Below are 18,198 nucleotides of genomic sequence, written 5' to 3' on the forward strand. Positions count from 1 at the left end.
TGCCTTCTCCCTGGGTGTCCACAGAGTTTGTTGCTTGACTGGTCTGGAAAAGGTCAAGTCTGTTGAACTAGAGCGGCGTTCTGAGCCAACATAAGCACAGACACTTTCCTCCAGGACCCTCCTTAGAAAATTGGCCCTCGGCAGAAGGCGGTTATGCTCTGGCTGCATGCTGCCCTCCTGCTAGCATGCTTAGCTTTAGCATGTGCAGCCAAGAGAAACTGTCGCCATTTAGGTCTAAGGGTGGCGTGGAATAAGACATGTGAACTTGAAATGGGTTGATTTCCTGTGCAAATACAACACACAGTCCATTATTTGGGTTTCAAGCTGTAAGTTTGCCAGCTTGTGTACTGGTCCAATAGAAAACAGAACAGCTATGTGGAGCACAGATGGCACAGCATATGGGTGAGTTTAAGTATGAAAAAATGTAAAAAAAAAAATAAAAAAATAAAAATCATATCCCATTTGACCAAACCTTATTCAACAAACAGAACAAAGTATGAATCCACATTTTATACTGATATTTTGAACACATCTGTGTGACTCCTTTATGCTATACTAGTGCTGTTTGTCAACACAGCATATGTCAATAGGAATATGTTGCTTTGATATCTGAAATCTCCAGTAATTTCAGTTTTAGGTGATTTTCATAGCATAGCGAAATGGGAGAACTGAGTGAGTAGAAAGGTGACTGACAGTTGGAGCATTTCCAAGGCTTGAATGATCGGTTGAACCATGAATGCAAATCATAAGCAGCTGCATCAGAAAATACATGTATAGATTAATTGGAGAAGCATAACGAATGTAGATGCTTCCATATGAGGCATGAGGGTTACCAACTGAACATCCATGGGAGATTTGGGAGTGACATGTTAGACAGCACTTTCCACCGTCATCAAAACACCAAATGAGGGAAAATCTTTTGGAAGAATGCTGTTCATCCCTGCAGTAAAGTTCAGAGATTTGGAGGATCTCTGGCAAGGAGCACTAAAGCTGTTCTGGATCGTGGCGGACCAACACTTTACTAAGTGATTTTATGTGTATTTTTCCTTTTATAAGTCACCCTTCTGTCAGGATCCTGCTAGTCTCCCTTGTTTTCCCCTGTGTTAGACCCTTCCTTGTGTGTTGTGAGTCCCCTCTTTGGGTTTGTCTCCTGTCTTGGTGTATGTGTCTGTCTGGGCGTGGCACTCTATGCAATCACCACCCACCTGGTTCTCCCTCGCTACCTGCCGCACACCACAGGCACTAATCAAGACTCTACAGTACAAATACCCAGGCTCTTCACTCCATTCTTCGCCAGATCGTCAGTTACCCTTTGTGGTAACAAGAGCGGCCAAATCCAGTCTTGTGAACGCTGCCTGATCCTGTTTTCCTTCTGTGCCTAGAATTGCCTCCTTGTCATCACTTCCTGACTGCCTGGCTGCCACACTCTCTGCCATGCTGAACAAACCCTGGGACTGTACATGTCTTCTCCTTTGTCTGCAGTCTCCACTCCACACCAGTCTTCATCTCTCTGGACTACAAGAGACTGTTCCCCCTTCCCACCATGAACTGAAATAAACTGTTTGCCATTTTCTTACCACTACTGAGTTTTGCATTTTGGGTCCAGCTCTCTCTCGAGTAATACCTACTACATCTGAATAAACAAGCCTGTTCACACAAAAACCTAAAGGTAAGAAACACTCATTCACAGAGCTCAAACTTCTCCTGTGTGCAACACCAATGGAAAGCTAAAGCTCAGATTTAGCTTTTTGCAGAAGCCTAACAAAACATTTAGCAGTTTGAATTAGTTCACTTGTATTCTGGATCAGTTTTCAATTAATTCAGCAAATGCTGTGCAGTGTTTTTCTTGTGCAACAAGAATTCTGAATTTGCTACAGCTCTTTCTCCATAGCAATGTAGGCTGAGGTTCATGGGTATTGTGGTATTTAGAGCATGCATACCAAGCTGAAGAAACAGGAAACAAAACAACATTGAAACAATTAAAACAGCCATAAAGACCTACATTGTTAGATTATCCAGCAAAATGTTGAGTATTATTGAAAATTAGTGTTAAGACAACTGAACGACTGTATTCACCACAGGTGGATTACATGATCATTTGTCAGTTAAAAATCCACAGTCCTCACAAAACCTGGTGGCAATGAAACTGAAAACTGCTTTGAACTTCTGAAACACTGACATTTTGGAGATGAGGTTTTCATCCAATAGAGGTGTCTTGTGTTTAAAGTGTTGGTTCTGTTAAACTACAATGCAAGCTCAGTCTATCTTGCAACTACTTGACATGATGAGCCTAATTCAAACATGGACTTTTCTTTGAATTCTACAGGCTGCAGAGTTGAAAACATTAATGTATGTACACAGTGAGACCACATAATGAACAAGAAAACGCCATGACGGCATGAGGCTGGTGCGTAAAGCTATTTGATCTTACCTCAAAGCTCCCAAACCACTTCAAGTAAAGACATTTTAGATTACAGTAAAGAGATGTTAGTACATGTACCCATTCTGAATGGAAATCACCTTTTAAAGTTTTAGAGTCAGATTGTGACATCTAATCCATGCCAGAATTATGCACAGGATTTTAGCTGTTTAAGCTGTGACTTAATATATATTAGCAGGTCTGCTGAATATCAAACAGAAATGTTTGGTCATTGAACGTTGTGTTCATTCTAACAGTATCAGTTGTTTAGTATCAGTTGTTTCAGAAGCATTAATCCATCTGGTAGGTGTGCACACATTCAAAGCCAGAGACTCAAACATTAGGACTCAAATTAGTATTACTTATAATACTATATATAGTGTATTTTAGGACAATTCTGGAAGAGTTCCTTAGAGGACTAGATATTTGCTATTGAAGTTTAGTGAACAAGATTCAGTGATTTATCAGTTTACCTAGCTTGCTAATCCATAAACTAAGACAAACACATGGATGATGAATGGACTACGACCAAGTTTTGCTAGTCTTCAGCGGCACTGACTCACACTGCTCTGTCACCCATATAAATCAATGCTCTCATCACCCATACATACTATTCGATTGTTGCGGTGATCAGGGATTAGTTAAGCCCTTCAGCAGCTCGTTGCATCCTTTGTATGACCATGTGTATTGGAATTGCTGGAGCCACTTTCTTCCTTTTGCTGTGAGACAGTGAGAAAGACTTTAGTTTAAATTTGAGCTGCCATTATTACAAGGGACAGACACTGAGGGGCAATTTCCAAGACAGCTGAATAACAGTTACATTTACATACAAATGTGTCTTGGAAAAACAGATGTATTTAACTTCTTTGACTTCCAGCTAAAATGCATCTAAATCAGCATTCAGTCTGTTTTTTAAATCTTCGCTGGATTTACACTTGGGCAGATTGGACGGCCATCCAGCATCAAAAACACCAAGATGTATAAAGTGACTAGGTTTAAATAGGGTCTTCGTTCAGAAGTTCTCCAGTGTTGTTCAGACATGTCCTGGATCACAAGGATATTATCTATTATCTAAAATTTGTGAGAAAAAGTGTCACAAAAGTATAAAACCAAAAATAGAAATGATAAAGAAAATAAAAAGGGGTAAATATCCTATCTTTGACTCTACCTCACTCTTTCCCGTTTTGACTTTCTATCACGTTCCCTGCCTGTCTACCCCCCAGACTGGAGGGGTTTTTTTATACCCAGGCAGATGGCTTCAAACACCAGGTATCCCCCGTGGGAGCCTCACAAGGAGGTCCTGGACACTCCAGGCCTGCCTGAACTGCAGGGTGGGGCATGTGCAAAAGAACGGACCAAATAGATTTATACATTACTCAGATTCCAGCCTTAATGCACAGAGTGGCTCAAAGCAAATGGAACGTAGCATGAGGGGGAGTGCTGGGGGAGCGAGGGACAGCAAGTGGGCGAAGCAAAGACGGGAAAAGGGAGAGGGGCAGATACCAGGAGAGCAGATTTCTTACAGATCTCATTGCATTTATGTGATAAGAAAGGAAATAACGGCTTCAGATGAGGGAAATTGCAAAGGGACACGTATCACCTTCCTTTACATTGTTAGAGGCAGATCACAGGAAGCACAGAGCAAAAGGAATGAGAAGCAGCTTTTGCAAGGATGTGAGGAGACGTCTTGAAATGTACTCAGGATAACCTGTCTCAGAAGTGTATTTGTATAAAATCCTACTGAACATTAACACTTTCATATTCGGAGAAAAAAAAAAATTAAGTTCACATCAACACTTGTTTCTACATTCTGAATCAATTTTATTTACCAGGTGAGATAACTGCAGGAATTTTTCGAGGTCACACTGATGCAAACACAAACTGACAGTTCATAGTTTCGAAGTAAATTCTGACATACATGCTACAGAGCAAACAGGCCCTAAGGCAGAAAAAGTATGTAGAAACAAACTCACATGCTTGATGCCTGCAATCGTCATGTGTGCTCATCATCAGGACCATACTAGTGGGTTTGCATATTGTTAGCCAATTGCCTTGTGGATTTGTACTGTGCTGCCATCACGTTTTAGATTTTTTTTTCCTTCCATGTAGAAAGTGTTTGGAATTCAGTGGGCCATAAATAGTCTATACATATTTAAGAGCTCAAAATTTACTTGAGTCAGATTCAGTCGCTTGAGACTTCAGGCATTAGATTTAGAGCATTCAGTCGAATGTATTTGCTGTCAAAGTTATATTATTGTCACGTGGTAATGCTGTTGTATGCAGCAACTGTTATAAAAACCTTCCTTGATAATGCAACCAAAATCAAACTTTGAGATTCTGCAATGATGAATTGGTGTCGATCTCTAAGCTCAGCAACCTCGACAGCACACTTGTTTGTCTACCCGGCTGAGATGCTTCATGCAAATGGATGAAAGAGGCAAACATTTCTCAGTCTCATTGTTTGTAACAATTGTTTGAATTTTGTCCAACTTAGTAATTTGGCTGATAAGTACACAATAGTCATGTCCAAGCTGCATCACACATCACAGGTTATGGCTATCATTTCCGACATGTCTTTCATTATGAATGAAACCCCATATGACACAGAAAAGGCACTCTATATTTGTGAAGTATGCAGTGGTGATAAATTTCACTCTTTGCCTTGCCTTCACTGTTTGAACAATTTCTCCCTCTAAAAGTTAGGCCAACCAATTGCCTCACAGATTTCTTTCCTCTAGCTCTCGCCTCCACCCCGGTGCCTCAGCGCTCATTTCACAGCCACAGCTGTGCAAAAGCAAATTTATTATCAGCCTTAGTATTTCTGACAGGCTATCCGGCAGACGCTCGGGGTCCTTGAAGTGCAGAAAGGCCTTCCCATCGCTGCGCTCCCCTGCCTCCCAGCAGGTCTGCGAAGTGAATTTACTGCCACTATCGAAACCTCTGTCAGTTCTCAAAGGGAGAGAGAGGAGACAGAGAGAGCGCAATATGGGACTTTTTTTTTTCTTCCACAGATGCCCGGACATGCAGTCTCTCCAACCCAGAGGACCTTTGAAATCAGTTTGCTCGTTAATAGTTGTCTCATGGAGGCTCGGAGAGAGGAACGCTTGACAGAGTTTGAATGGAGACACCAAAGCTCACTTTTGTCAAGTACTGAAATTTTCATTTTCACCATCCTTACCTTACTGTAGCATAAAAAACGTTTCCTGCTGCATTTCCTTGCCAGTGCCCCCCCCTTTGTTTTTATTGCAAATTCAAGTTAAGTCATGAGCGAGTTACTGAGTGTATATTCAGCTGCTGATGAGAAATGCAGTCTGTTGCACTGGAAATGAAATGTTCCGAGTTTGACTTATGGTGTAGTGTTAAGAAAACACAGAGATTTATTATCTTTCTATTCCAAGTATATTGATCTGTGACGTCTTAGGTTTCACTTGGTCAAGGTAAACTGAATTTCATGATGGAATCACTGGTGGTACATTTGTGCATCATAACTTTGTGTTTAAGATACAACCTAAGTTTACATTTTCTCCTGATGTGCGGCTCACAATACACAGTAGATCTCATCTTTTACTGTATTCCGTCGGTAAACACATGGAAAACATGTTCGATAGATCCATCTAGGGCTGCAACTAATGATTATTGTCTTTATTGATTATTTTGGGGTTTTTTCAGTGAATCCATCGTTTGTCAGAAATAGTGAAAGATGCCCATCAGCGTCCCTTGAGCTCATGGTGACATCTTCAAATCGCTCATTTTGTTTGAACAGTACAAACCCAAGGATTCAATTTAAGATGATGTTGACGCATGACTTAAATAATTCATTAGCAAAATTGTTGTCCATTAGTTTTCTGTCAGTCCACTAATCGTTTAAGCGTTAGATTCATCTATCTACCTGACAATATCTGCAGTTTTTCATGTGTCTGTTCTAATTCCCCATAAACAGACTAACAGGATGCATTTATAATTAATCCACTCAGCCACAGAGCTGCTGCTCTGCTTTGAGGCGTCCTGGAGGGGAGGACACACTGGGGTGAAAACAACCCTGTACTTTAAAAACAACTCAAAACAAAGCCATTCATCCCTGAGCTTGCCCTCTCCCAGCCACATACCTTCACGTCCCGTCTCAAAGGCATCTAAACATAAAGGCAGAGACAGAGAGACGGGGCAGCACTGACAAAGGGCCCCTGAGCAGCCTCCCCTTTCACACAGGCCAATATAAAACCACCAGGTTCCAAGTCCAAGGAGAAAAAATAAATAAATATCCTCTCCACCTCTCAACCCTTATTTTGTTCCTATTGCTCATTATCTACAAAATCATTCCAGGGTGACAGAAATATTGTTGCATCTGTGCTTCCTTGCAATTAAGGATGAAGTGAAGAGTAAACTCGCAAACAAAGGCATGTGTGAATTTTTTGCTCCTTACACTTTATTTATGTCAGCCCTTTAGGGGCGTTTTTATTCAACTATTACAATGTACACTATATTTGCATTCCACTTTGGCAAGAAAATTCAATATGTAGACATGTTTTTTCAACAACTTAACTGGAAGTTGGCAGCAGGCCATACAGACATACATGGTGCCATCTCTTTCGTCAACATCTTTCAACCTCCATTGAAGTTTTGTTTATTTTTTTGTTCTTGCTACAAAATAATAATAATACCAATTTTTTGATGCAATGGTTTGTGTTCCACTGCTGCATATTATGTTAATATGTTCTGTTGCTTTAAGGTGCAGTTACCAGAAAGTGGTACAGTGAAGTCCATGTGCGCATCCTCATGGAATTGCCGGTGCTAGACGCTTGGTGACGTAACTACACGCATGGCTTGTTTGTGTACTGTAGCCATGTGAGTACAAACTTGGCATTTTGTACATCATTTAATTAAATATAGAGTTTTTCTCTTAAATTAATGTCTGCAAACCATGCTTCGTTTCTGGAGTAGTTTATACTATGGCAGAGGAGGGCTGAAGTGGATGGTGCAACACAGCTACAGTATCAAAGCTACGATAGCTTCCTGCATTTTGGACTACAGCTCTTCGGTTCCTCAGAAAGTCAGCACTATGTGAAGACTGTTTGCTATTTGTCAGTGACACAAAATACTTGATTGGCAAAGCAAATTATGAACAAAGTGCAATGCAAAAAGAGCACCTAGGTTTGTTTGTTTTTTACTACTTAGTGTTACAATGTCATATTTATTTCTCTTAAGCCATATAAATGTTCAAACCTATGTATGAACTGACACTAAGTGCTACTCCGTCCTGGTCCTTTTCACATGTAACCTGTCAAAATGGCAAGTTAACTCTTCCTCCACAGGGGGAAAAAAGCATTACTTCAGGTGAGACACATGAATGTCTGTTCAGGAATTTACTCTCATTTTCCTGTTAAACTCATTCTAAACTCCTCTGGTTACGTGTCCTTTAAATACCACAAATTCAGGATAACAAAGTGTGTTGGGGATGGGGGGAGAGATGCTTTAAGGCGACCTTGACAACTCTACTACCACAACACCCAAAGCCCATTCACTGTCAATAACACTGCACCAATCCTATTCACAATGCCAAGGCCAGCAATAAAACTCTTGATATTAAAAGTTTGGACAAAGGGGACTTTACGGGGTTACAATTTATGGTCGTTTTTGAAGTGAGCTCTCAGACACTCTTGTTGCTTGTGAAGGGTTGGAGCTTTCATCACTTGAAGCAAAAAGAAAACTTTGCATTTGTCATTTTAATGAGTATTTTAAGTGTAGTCCAAGGGATGGGGTGGGGGGAGGCATATGTAGCATCTGGTAAACAGTTGATAAAACATTTGCATTTCCTCTCAGGATTAAGAAAATTAATGTATTAATATAAATTTCAATTTTTTGGGATTCTGCTGGTGCTGTTTCTCAAACTGACTTTCAGGCAGTCAACATTAAAATAAAACTTGAAATTCTTGATCACTACATAAGAATGAAATTAAATTAATTGCCAGTATGCATTCCTAACAAAACACACTGTTGTCTCACATCCACAGTTTGCTAAGTAGTTACTGGTTTGGAGAAGTGAAAGGCAGACATCTGCAAGCATGTAGCGTGCAGAAAAGTATGTGTAATGCAGAAATATAAGGTTTGAAGTGTGGCATTCTCTCTAGTCTCTCCTGTTTTCAGAACATATGTAACAGCTGTTTTATCATATTTTTTCAGTGTCGACTGGCTTGCTGTTTTTGGCTGTGCTTCTCTACGCTAATTTCATCAACAGATGTTACTTTTCAGCTATGTAGAGGAGGAAATGGGAGAGAAATAATGATCTGTCATAACTCTGAAACAGTAGGTGAGAATACTGTAGCCAGCGTAGAGGTCCTACTTCATATTTCATGCATCCTACTGTGCTAATGCTGCACTTTTCCTCCATGCACATTGAGGGAGTGTTTTAATAATTTTTTGCCCCCAAATGTTTGCTCATATTTTGAGCAGGGGCTAATAAGGAATGGTCAGGGTGACTCAAAGAAATGATCAGTTTTGTGCACAAATGGAATTCAAGTACGTAGAAAAGAAAACATTGAGTACATCTCAAGTCTTTTAAATGCATCCATGTTTCCCTCACTTGAGTCTTTTCCATGTCAGGAGGAAAGAAAAGAGGAAATATGTTTTTAGAAAATGAGACGTCTTTACCTCTGAAGCGTCACGTGAAGCGTCACGTGAGCCTTTTGAGGGAGATTGTGTCTGCACATGTGCACTGTGCTAATACTAAGAAAGGCACACAGTTATCGCTGCCAGAGCAGTAGTGTGTTTTCTCTGTAGCCTGTTACCTGTTTAACAAACACCTGCACATGAATAACAACCTGCATTCTGTATTTATACTGTGTACTGTGTCCTGCTCAGAGGCGCAGGAATCATTTCTAGACAGAATGCATTTATTATTTATTCATTATTTGCATCCGTATTTACTGATTCTGAATTCATTATTGAACAACCCAGAATATGATTATGGTGTCCTTTGTACATTTGAAATTATTTATTAGGCTAAATGTTTCAGGGAAAATTGAAATTATGTAACTCATCAAACCCAAGGCTTAGGAATTATCAGCCTCACACGTGACTGAATGGAAATGACGATAAATGTGAAGTGTTCTGTCTGACAGAAACTTTAATTGTATCCTTAGTAAAAGTTAATGTGTGAAATAACATCATGAAAACAAAAATCTTTCTAATAAATGAAGAAAGTTGTTTGTGGTCCTTTTGTTGTTCAGACCTACAACTGGCTAACTGCTCTGTTAGTTAGCTTTCATTTCTTCAAACATAAAAGTGCAGTTTGATATGCTGCCAACTGCTGCCAAAGGAGAACCAACCTAAAGTGACCCACCTTTGTAACTTAATGATTAAAGACCCTGCCTTTCCATACAGGTGTTTTCAGTTATTCTGGTTGATTAGACCTCTGCTCAGGTGGAAGTTATTTGAGGTCACCAAAGACCATGTTAAGTTTCTTCTGCTAATAATAAATAAATTTAGTCCAGAACTTTTCAAAAACTGAGGTTTTCTATGCGATTAACCTAATAAGTAAAAAAGATATTCAGTTAGTCACATTACATAAGTGGTCTTGTCATGTTTCCTTCAGGTCAGTAATGTCACTAACATTAGACCTATTCTGTTAGTCATCCCAGCTTTTGTAACTTCCTTTATTGTGATGCACTTGCATATCTCAGTTTCAATAAAATTCCCTCCAGCTTGTTCAGAACTCAAACACCAACAACATTACTCAGTATTCAATTTCGTTAAACTGACTCCCAGCTCATTCATTCATTTTCAAATAATTTTTCAAAAATTTTGAAAGAAACCAATAAATAAATGGAGGGGGGTTTCAAAGGTCTGGCACAGGTATGATCCACCCACACAGGTGTTTTCATTTCTGGTGGCTGATTAGACCTTTCGGACTGTGTGGGCGTATACAGACTGTGCTTGACTGACATCACCTTACTTACTTACTTGTTTTTACATTTTAACAAAAGTGTTCTAGTCAGTTTTCCTTTTCATGTTAGCTCAGAGATATCACAAAACTTACACCCAGTCTGTCACTTTATGAGACCAAGAAAGTCATCCAAGCTTTTGGTAATTTCCTGGATGGATTGTAATGCAATTTTTATTCACATAACTCTTCAATAGGTTTGTTCAAAACTTGACTTCTGACCAGACTGCTCATATTACTCAAAGTTCAGTGCCATCACCCTTTATTAATTAGTTTTAGAATCAATTTAAAACTTCTAAAAATAAACAAAAGATGTCAATCAAGAACAGTCTCTACACAGCCACACTGTCCTGAGGAAAGGTCTAATCAAGCAACACAAGTGAAAACACCTGTGTGAGAGACCACGCTGTGTCAGGCCTTTCACTGACCTCACAATGAGCGTTTCCATTTATTTATTGACTTATTTTACAGGGACTTTGACTTTTTTAATAAATATTACTGAGTTTGTGAAAAGACTATATTTTTAGATGTCTTATTATTTTGATAAACCCCTGTAGATGCAACGTAGATATCTGAAGGTAGATTACTGCGACTACCACTTTTTAATTTAATTTTGTGAGTGATTAAAATGCAGGAAAAAAAAATCCAGTTTTGTCATTCATTTAAGAATTTACTACTTTGCTCCTGTTGGTGTGAACACTTCAAAGGTCTGACAGCTTAAACAAGCCACATTCATGAAACTTAATGTCTCAGATAATGGAAACTGTATACACCCTGTGAAAGTGCTTCAGATGGCAATGCTAAGGGAAAACAAACAAACAAACATGCAGTTCAGCGTAAGGGAACTCGCACCACGCAGACTACACCTTTACTTACAGCCTGTCAAAGCTGTCTGTCTCCTCCCCTTGACCCGGACCCTCCCCAGGCCTTGCTGCTGAAACAAAGCCCCCACTGTGTGTGCCTGCTCTGGGGAGTCAGCCTGGGAGAACACTGGGCCGCTCCACCACGGCTACGATTGAGGCCATTTGGGCAAGACGAGATTAGGAGGGAGGTGGGGGGTTGGGCGTTTGTTGGGGGGCGGAATGACGGATGGGGTGTGTGTGGGAACCATGCCCTGGCCCGCCTGTCCACTTGTGAAAAGGGCCAGTGCGCTGCCAATTTGCAATGCAGATCTTCCCCCTTGCAGGCTCACTTTGGGAAAAGGCGCATCAATGGCTGGCATAAAGCAGGCCTCCGCTGATGGCAAATGTCATTCCCATTTTGATTCTTGACCCCCTTTTTTTCCAACCTCCCCTCTTATTGTGTGCTTCAGTCAAAACCCGCGCTCTGCTTCTGGATTGCCACATTACATTCCAAGGAGAAAAAAAGAAAACAAAGTTCAGAACTCCCATTCACATCAGCGGCAGTAATTGTCATTCACACTGAGATGGTGTGAAAAACGTCAGGATAAGAATGAGAGAAAGGAGCACTGGAAATTCCCTCCTCTGTTCGATTAGAAGCGAGCGTTGTTAACCATCGCGGTCATTATCGTTACACTCTAATTTGTCACTAAGCCATTTAACTCCGGCAGCTAAATAAATAGATAAATAACAAATCCAGGGCTGGCACTGCTGTAACTGGTGGCTGTGGCACTGAGGAGGGGAAAGAAAAGGCCTTTCACATAACTTGTCCACTGAAACGCAAATAAGGCCAAACTGGGAATGAGCGAAAGCCTAAATGTTCTTCTTCCATGGAATTGTAAATCCTTTCAGGTTCTCAGAGACACAAAGAAATGGTTAAATTATTAAGTTTACTGTCTACCAGCTTGTACTTCTTAGGTTCAATTAAGCCAGAAGGAAAAAGAAAAATTTGACCACATGCTCCCTTTTAGGCCTTTAACAGCTATGGGTTTCAGCATCTGAAATTGGTTTAATATCTTTCATTTATTTCATGCAAAGTCTGACTTCCAATCTACAGAAATACTGGCAGGTGAATTTTACCTCAATTTTGTACCTCACACTGGAATTCTAGGCTATAACAAAGAAATCAAACTTGTCTTCTTTTATACTGAGTTGTGACTTTAATCATTTAAATCAAGTTGAAAGGAGACTTTCGTCAACTCATATTTAGTTTTGGTCTGAGGTTGATGCAGTGTGTCATGATGGCAGTTCTGACTGCAGATAGAGTTAAAAAGGCAAGGACAAGCAAAATTCAGGACACCACAGAGCTTGTAGTCTTTTGTTTCTTGGTGATGCATGCTGCTGTGTCTTGTCACAAGGCCCAGCATTACCAGAGTAATGGGAACAAATTCACACAGTGCATGCAGACACAAGCAGAAAACTATGGAGTTGCTTTTGTGTCTTTATTATGCTATCAAAAAACAGGTTTGAGAGCAAAACTATCCACACTCACAAATTTGTGATTAAAAATGTCGTCCAAAACTTTTGTTTGCAAAGACAAAATGTTGAGCTGAAATTTCATGGGTGGGATCTACGAACGGCGCGCGTCTCTAAACCGGTGCATGTAGATTGCTTTTTGATTGCGGTCAAGTGAGCTGTTGTTTGAGAAAACCCGGTCAAGCCAGCTGCCGTTTGGATTTTGATGCTCATCTATTTAAGCAGTTACGGTACTGGTATCAGCAGTCACCTCATGGATTTAATATGATCATAGTGAGGAACATTTTGAGCAGAAATCTATTGCGCCTCTCAGCAAATCTATTGTGGAAAAGGTTTTTTATCAGATTAGGACTTCTTTGGTGATGTCACATATTCAGCAAGACTTATTTTATACTATGATATGTAATATTATGTCGTTTTTAATTTTTTATTTGATATATCAAATTTGAGAAATGATTAGTGAACTACGAGTCTTTCTTCTTCTTTTTTGGCTGCTCCAAGCAGTGGTACCGGTAAACTTTTGGATTTGCAAACAAAAATGTTTTAATTGCAATAAAGACACAAAAGAAACTCTATAGAAATTATGAAGTAACCTACCATTACTGTAGGGTCTACATGTACTAATTATTTTAATTTTTTTGTAATGCCTATACTGTATATATTTATAGATCTAAATTGGACATAAACTCAAAAAATGATTATTTTGCTTACTTATATCAAGGTCTATGTCAACACTGTGTTATTGTTTCTCCAGAGTAGTTTAATTTAAGTGTCCCAGTTAGCCCTGGAAACCAGAGTTTTCCCAAGGATCCATTACAGTGCATGGCTGGAACCCAGTTTGTTTTCCTTTCAAAGTTTGGATGAATTCCTCACTGAGCCCCCCCAGTATGAGGTCACATGATCAATGAAAAACAAGATTTCTAGAGCAGTCAGTGGCCTTCATACACACAGTGTAATCAGGAATTCATTTATTGGTGTATTCCTCTGAGATGCATATGTGTACGTTTCTAAAGAGGGGTCAGATCTCACGGTCAGGAGTGGATCGGGATTCAACCGACACAACCGCATCAGCTGCTCTGTAAGTTGAACCTGAACCTGAACATTATAAACCAGCCCAGCTTCCCCGCTGTCCCGTAATCGGATGTGACGGGATGTTAAAAGTGAGGGACTTCAGTTTATGAAAGAGATTTGATCTCCGATGGGCTACATGACTGATTTAGGTAATTTATTCCCCTTTTGCCTCAACTAGGTCAGATTGAGTTCATATCATAACACATTTGTAATGAAAAATGAGTTTAGCTGCAAAGACTGCTTTCGCCATGAAATATCACCTTTTAGGTCAAGTAAACATACCATAAAATTTCAGTAACTGTTTTTTTTGTAGAACAAGCATTATTATAACTTTTAACTTAGTTTTAATGAGCTGAGGAAGGTTTGTTACCACGCTGAAACTATGCTTAATGTGCCTCATAGCTCCAAAAGCCAAAAAGACCTTTTTCATGATTCAGTTGCAGAAATAAAGTGTCTGTGAACTCTGTGAGAAAGCAGAAGGATCTATTTTCACCTCTTAGAAGTGCCATCATTTGGAAGGTGGAAGAACACGCTCTAAATCGCATCCCGGTGAGCTGTGTCGCGGCTTGAATGTCATCACCGCCAACAACCCAGCATGGCTCTTCAAAACTCCCCTCGCTGCCTCCTGTTACAGACGCCGCTCGGCACCATTTGGCTTCCACATCATCATATTCTTTTCAAGTGTTTGTATTTGGCTCAGTTTGTCTAGGTTACACTTTGGGTGCTTTGAAGCACTTAGGGAATAGATGAATATGTTTTTCCCCTCATCATTTGGCATCTTTGGCAAGAGTGAAAATATGGTAAGTATGCAGGATGTCAATAATTTAGTAGACCCCTCGCTAAGAGCTTTAGCTTAGAGCTATCATCCGGACGTGTCTTGATCTGAACCTTTTGGTAATTGCGCTCAACTTATTATTCTTCACTGTGAAGTTTTGCCTTCACGGTTTTGACAGAAAAAAAAATCCCTTTCATTTTCATCTTATGGAAATACGTGTGTGCAATTAGTGAAACTAGATTGTTGAGATATTGACCGCAGCTAATTTGTGAGCTGCGACCATGTCAAAAATGCCTAGACCGTAAATAACTCTGTACCGCAGATAATAAGCCCTAAGTTCACTCTTACAGCAAAACTACTGTCTGAGCTGCTTAACTCAATTACTACAACATATTTCTGCAATTCTCCCCCATCACTTCCCCCACGCACCGTCCAGGGCTGGACGTTCACTGACATGCATGTAATCTGGAACTTGTGCAAAGGGATCATGTGAGTGTTTGAATATGAGGTGGAACGAATTTAAATTGTGGCGAAGGGGGAGAAGAGGGAGGTGGGGTGACGGGTGGAGATGACTTATTTTTTGTGAACATTTTTTTTTTAAGAGTTTTTGGAAAAAGTTTCACTGCAAGGTAATGGAACAAGGATGGACTGAGTCCCCCCGTGGACCTCTGTGACCTCTGTAATAGGCGCATCACTCCAGAGTCAGTAGGACACCAATAAAAACATCAGTCACACACAGGAGGTCAAAGAGGAACCGCAGCAGGACAGCTAAGTTTTACCAGAACAGACAGGCTGAGGAATGGTGATAAAGAAAAGGACACTGATATCATTGTAATGGATAGCATTTTGTAGTTTTAATAATCATATTCACTAAATGAAAAGGGTAAAAAAAATTGGGATACTGGCAGTTTGAATAGACAGAATTATTATTTACATAGCTTCAGTTGATCTTTTCCACAGCACTCTTGAGTTCTTTAGAAAACTTAATCCCCCATTTCTTAAAAGGTTGATTGAAGACAGTCATCTAAAATAAATTATTTTGTGCCTGACGTTTTATGATCAGCCAAATTATATCAAGTGCAATGCTGTAATAATAAAATCTTTCACGGAGCTGGCATGATCACTATGAAAACCCACATATTTTTACAATGATTTTACAGTGATTTCTAAATATTTGTTTGCTTTGGTGCCAGACTCCAGTCAGCCCTGATGGGTTTGTTTAAACATCGTAATTTGATGGTGCATGCAAGCACAAATACTAATATGGTGAGTGACTGCTATGTAGTAACTTTGAGTTAGTACATGTGGACATACTGAATATGAGTGGGTATATGAATGATGTTCATGTGCAGACTTTGCTGCCCAGTTTGCTGCCCAAGTTACCTTTTTTCGTTGAAGCATCAGAGAGAACATTGACACTGTGCATACTGTATTTAGAAATTGTTTGTTGCCAATTATTTCAATGGCAGAGGCACAAAAAGATAGTTTGATGTTATCTGGTTTGCTTGGAATCCCCAGAACCACTCCACAGTGGAGTGATCAGACAAGTCATTGTCAACTCTTGCCAGTTTGAAAAAAATGGTGTACCTGTGTTTTCTTACAAGACACAAAAACATAGATCTGCACATACAGCTCATACACAAAACAGCTGACGGTACAGGACAGGTAGGCCAATTCTGTTTGTCCCCATCTGAACGTGTCCAAAGTTAGCGCTCTTGTCCAAAGCAAGCCCCCAAGAACAGTGCAGTGCTGTGCAGAAAATTTGGCACAGTGGCCACAGTCAGAATTGCAGGTCACATGAAGTGAAAGAAATTGCCGTAAAACAATGAAAAAATTCACAGTCACAAACACAAATCACTCTCAGCCATTAGGTCCAGTAAAAAGTCTCAAAGAGCCACTATAATTTCTGTTTATTATTTATTTATTATTTTGGTGCAATTCATGTGTTTGGGGAGTCAGCTGGCTCAGCCAGAGAAGGACTTTTATGCATGCTCATGGCTCCAAAAATGTGAAAGCCTGAACTTTTTTGGCATACTATGCTCCCATTTTATTTCACACAAACCTTCATTGGAATGAACTGGGAGCTAACTTGGAACAGAGACTCCCTGCTAGACTTTCTTTCTTTTCACCAGGTATGTGTGGCCCATGGCCTCTGTAAACTGTGGCTGGTTGGTTGACAATGCAGTCAGTTCATGATTGAGGTACAGTCAATTATGTGGTTAGATAAGGACAATATCAACACAGTCCACTAGTTTTAGACGATGAGAGGATGTGAACACCTATAGACCCATTCACTACCATGAACGCCACATCCTTACACACCACTTCCTGCTTTAACACTAAATGTACTGTAACTCACTAATGCAGAATAGCTGCACATGAACGTAATTCTTATGAGACAAGGTTGGAGCGGAGCCGGTTCACGGGCACAGTTCTGCATGTGTACGTGACTGGTGTATATGCCGTGTCCCAGTGTTGGCTGCGTGTGTTCACAGGAAATGAGGAGTACCCCAGGGCTCCGTTCTCGTCCTGGCTCAGACTCCAGAAGGGAGGGAACTCTCCAAGTCTGGAAAAACAATTCCCAGAGAACTGCAAATAGCCAAAAGCAATACGGCCACAAGGAAACCTTGGCCACTCTCCAATGCTAACAATTAAAATGAGCAATGTGTTAAAAAACCATACAAGAGGTGGCAAAGACCCATTAATTTACAACGATGTGCTTGGCTTTCAAGGGGAGTGAGTGATATATCTTTAAAAATACATAATATATTGCAGTTACGAAACACAATGTGGGCCATGAATAGGTAACAGGAGACACAGAAAACCATGCAAATATCCCAACTCAGCAGTTGAGCTGATGGAAAACTTAACAATTCTTTGTTTGATTGCCTTTATTTAGTATGATTTAAACATCACAGTTCATTCTTGTGAAATATAATTTCACAGGAAGAATACGATTATCAAAGCAACACAGTGTCAACTCTAGCACTTTTTGAGAGGCTCAGAAGAAGTTGAATAATATTGATTATGCAGAAGGGTTTAGGATTAGTTTTGATGAACAGTACTGCCAAGCAAAATGGCATCAAACAATGCCCATGCATGATGCATGAGGAGTAAAAGGATGAGGATGAGGCAGTGTTTGAAAGGTAAGATAGGGACCTAATGGAGGTCTACATCAAAATAAATCATCTCCTGGGATTATTTACAGCTTTTAAGCCTATTTATTTCCAAATCACAGCTCAATTCAAAGAAACAATCTATAGGTGGTTGTGAATAAAATGCAGTGATTCTTTTAAGAAACATAAAACCGCATCATTACATTATGTTGGCTACATAATCTGCCTTCTTTGTGTTAAACAGCTGAAGCCTGTATGTAGGTTGGTCTGTTTGAGTCAACCTCAGATGACCAACCGACAGGCATGTCATTGGGAAACAGAAAACAATAAATACCTTTGCGTCAGCGCTGGGTTATTTCTTAGAAGAATGGAAGCAAAGCTAAGCTTCAAAACGATTTTCAAGTGGCACACTATTCTTATCGCAAGTAAACATTTTTACTTCTAGCATTTGCTAGTTTGCATACATAGGTAGCTAATTTCAAGTTGATTGTTGTCATTAAAGTGCT

The 18,198-nt window shown here is 39.9% G+C and overlaps 1 long non-coding RNA gene across 3 annotated transcripts; it reads left to right on the forward strand.

The window, feature by feature from the left end:
- The first annotated feature begins 1,219 nt into the window (after positions 1-1,219).
- LOC122887356 lies at positions 1,220-9,618 on the forward strand. 3 transcript variants are annotated; one of them, XR_006380520.1, is made up of 3 exons: positions 1,220-1,669; positions 5,431-7,261; positions 7,358-9,618. It is a non-coding gene; the product is annotated as an uncharacterized LOC122887356 (long non-coding RNA). The 3 variants fall into 3 exon arrangements; XR_006380519.1 differs by having other exon boundaries at positions 5,431-9,618; XR_006380521.1 differs by having other exon boundaries at positions 7,146-9,618.
- Positions 9,619-18,198: the final 8,580 nt, after the last annotated feature.

Source organism: Siniperca chuatsi, linkage group LG13 (assembly GCF_020085105.1).
Source record: "Siniperca chuatsi isolate FFG_IHB_CAS linkage group LG13, ASM2008510v1, whole genome shotgun sequence".
In the NCBI taxonomy this organism is placed as follows: Eukaryota; Metazoa; Chordata; class Actinopteri; order Centrarchiformes; family Sinipercidae; genus Siniperca; species Siniperca chuatsi.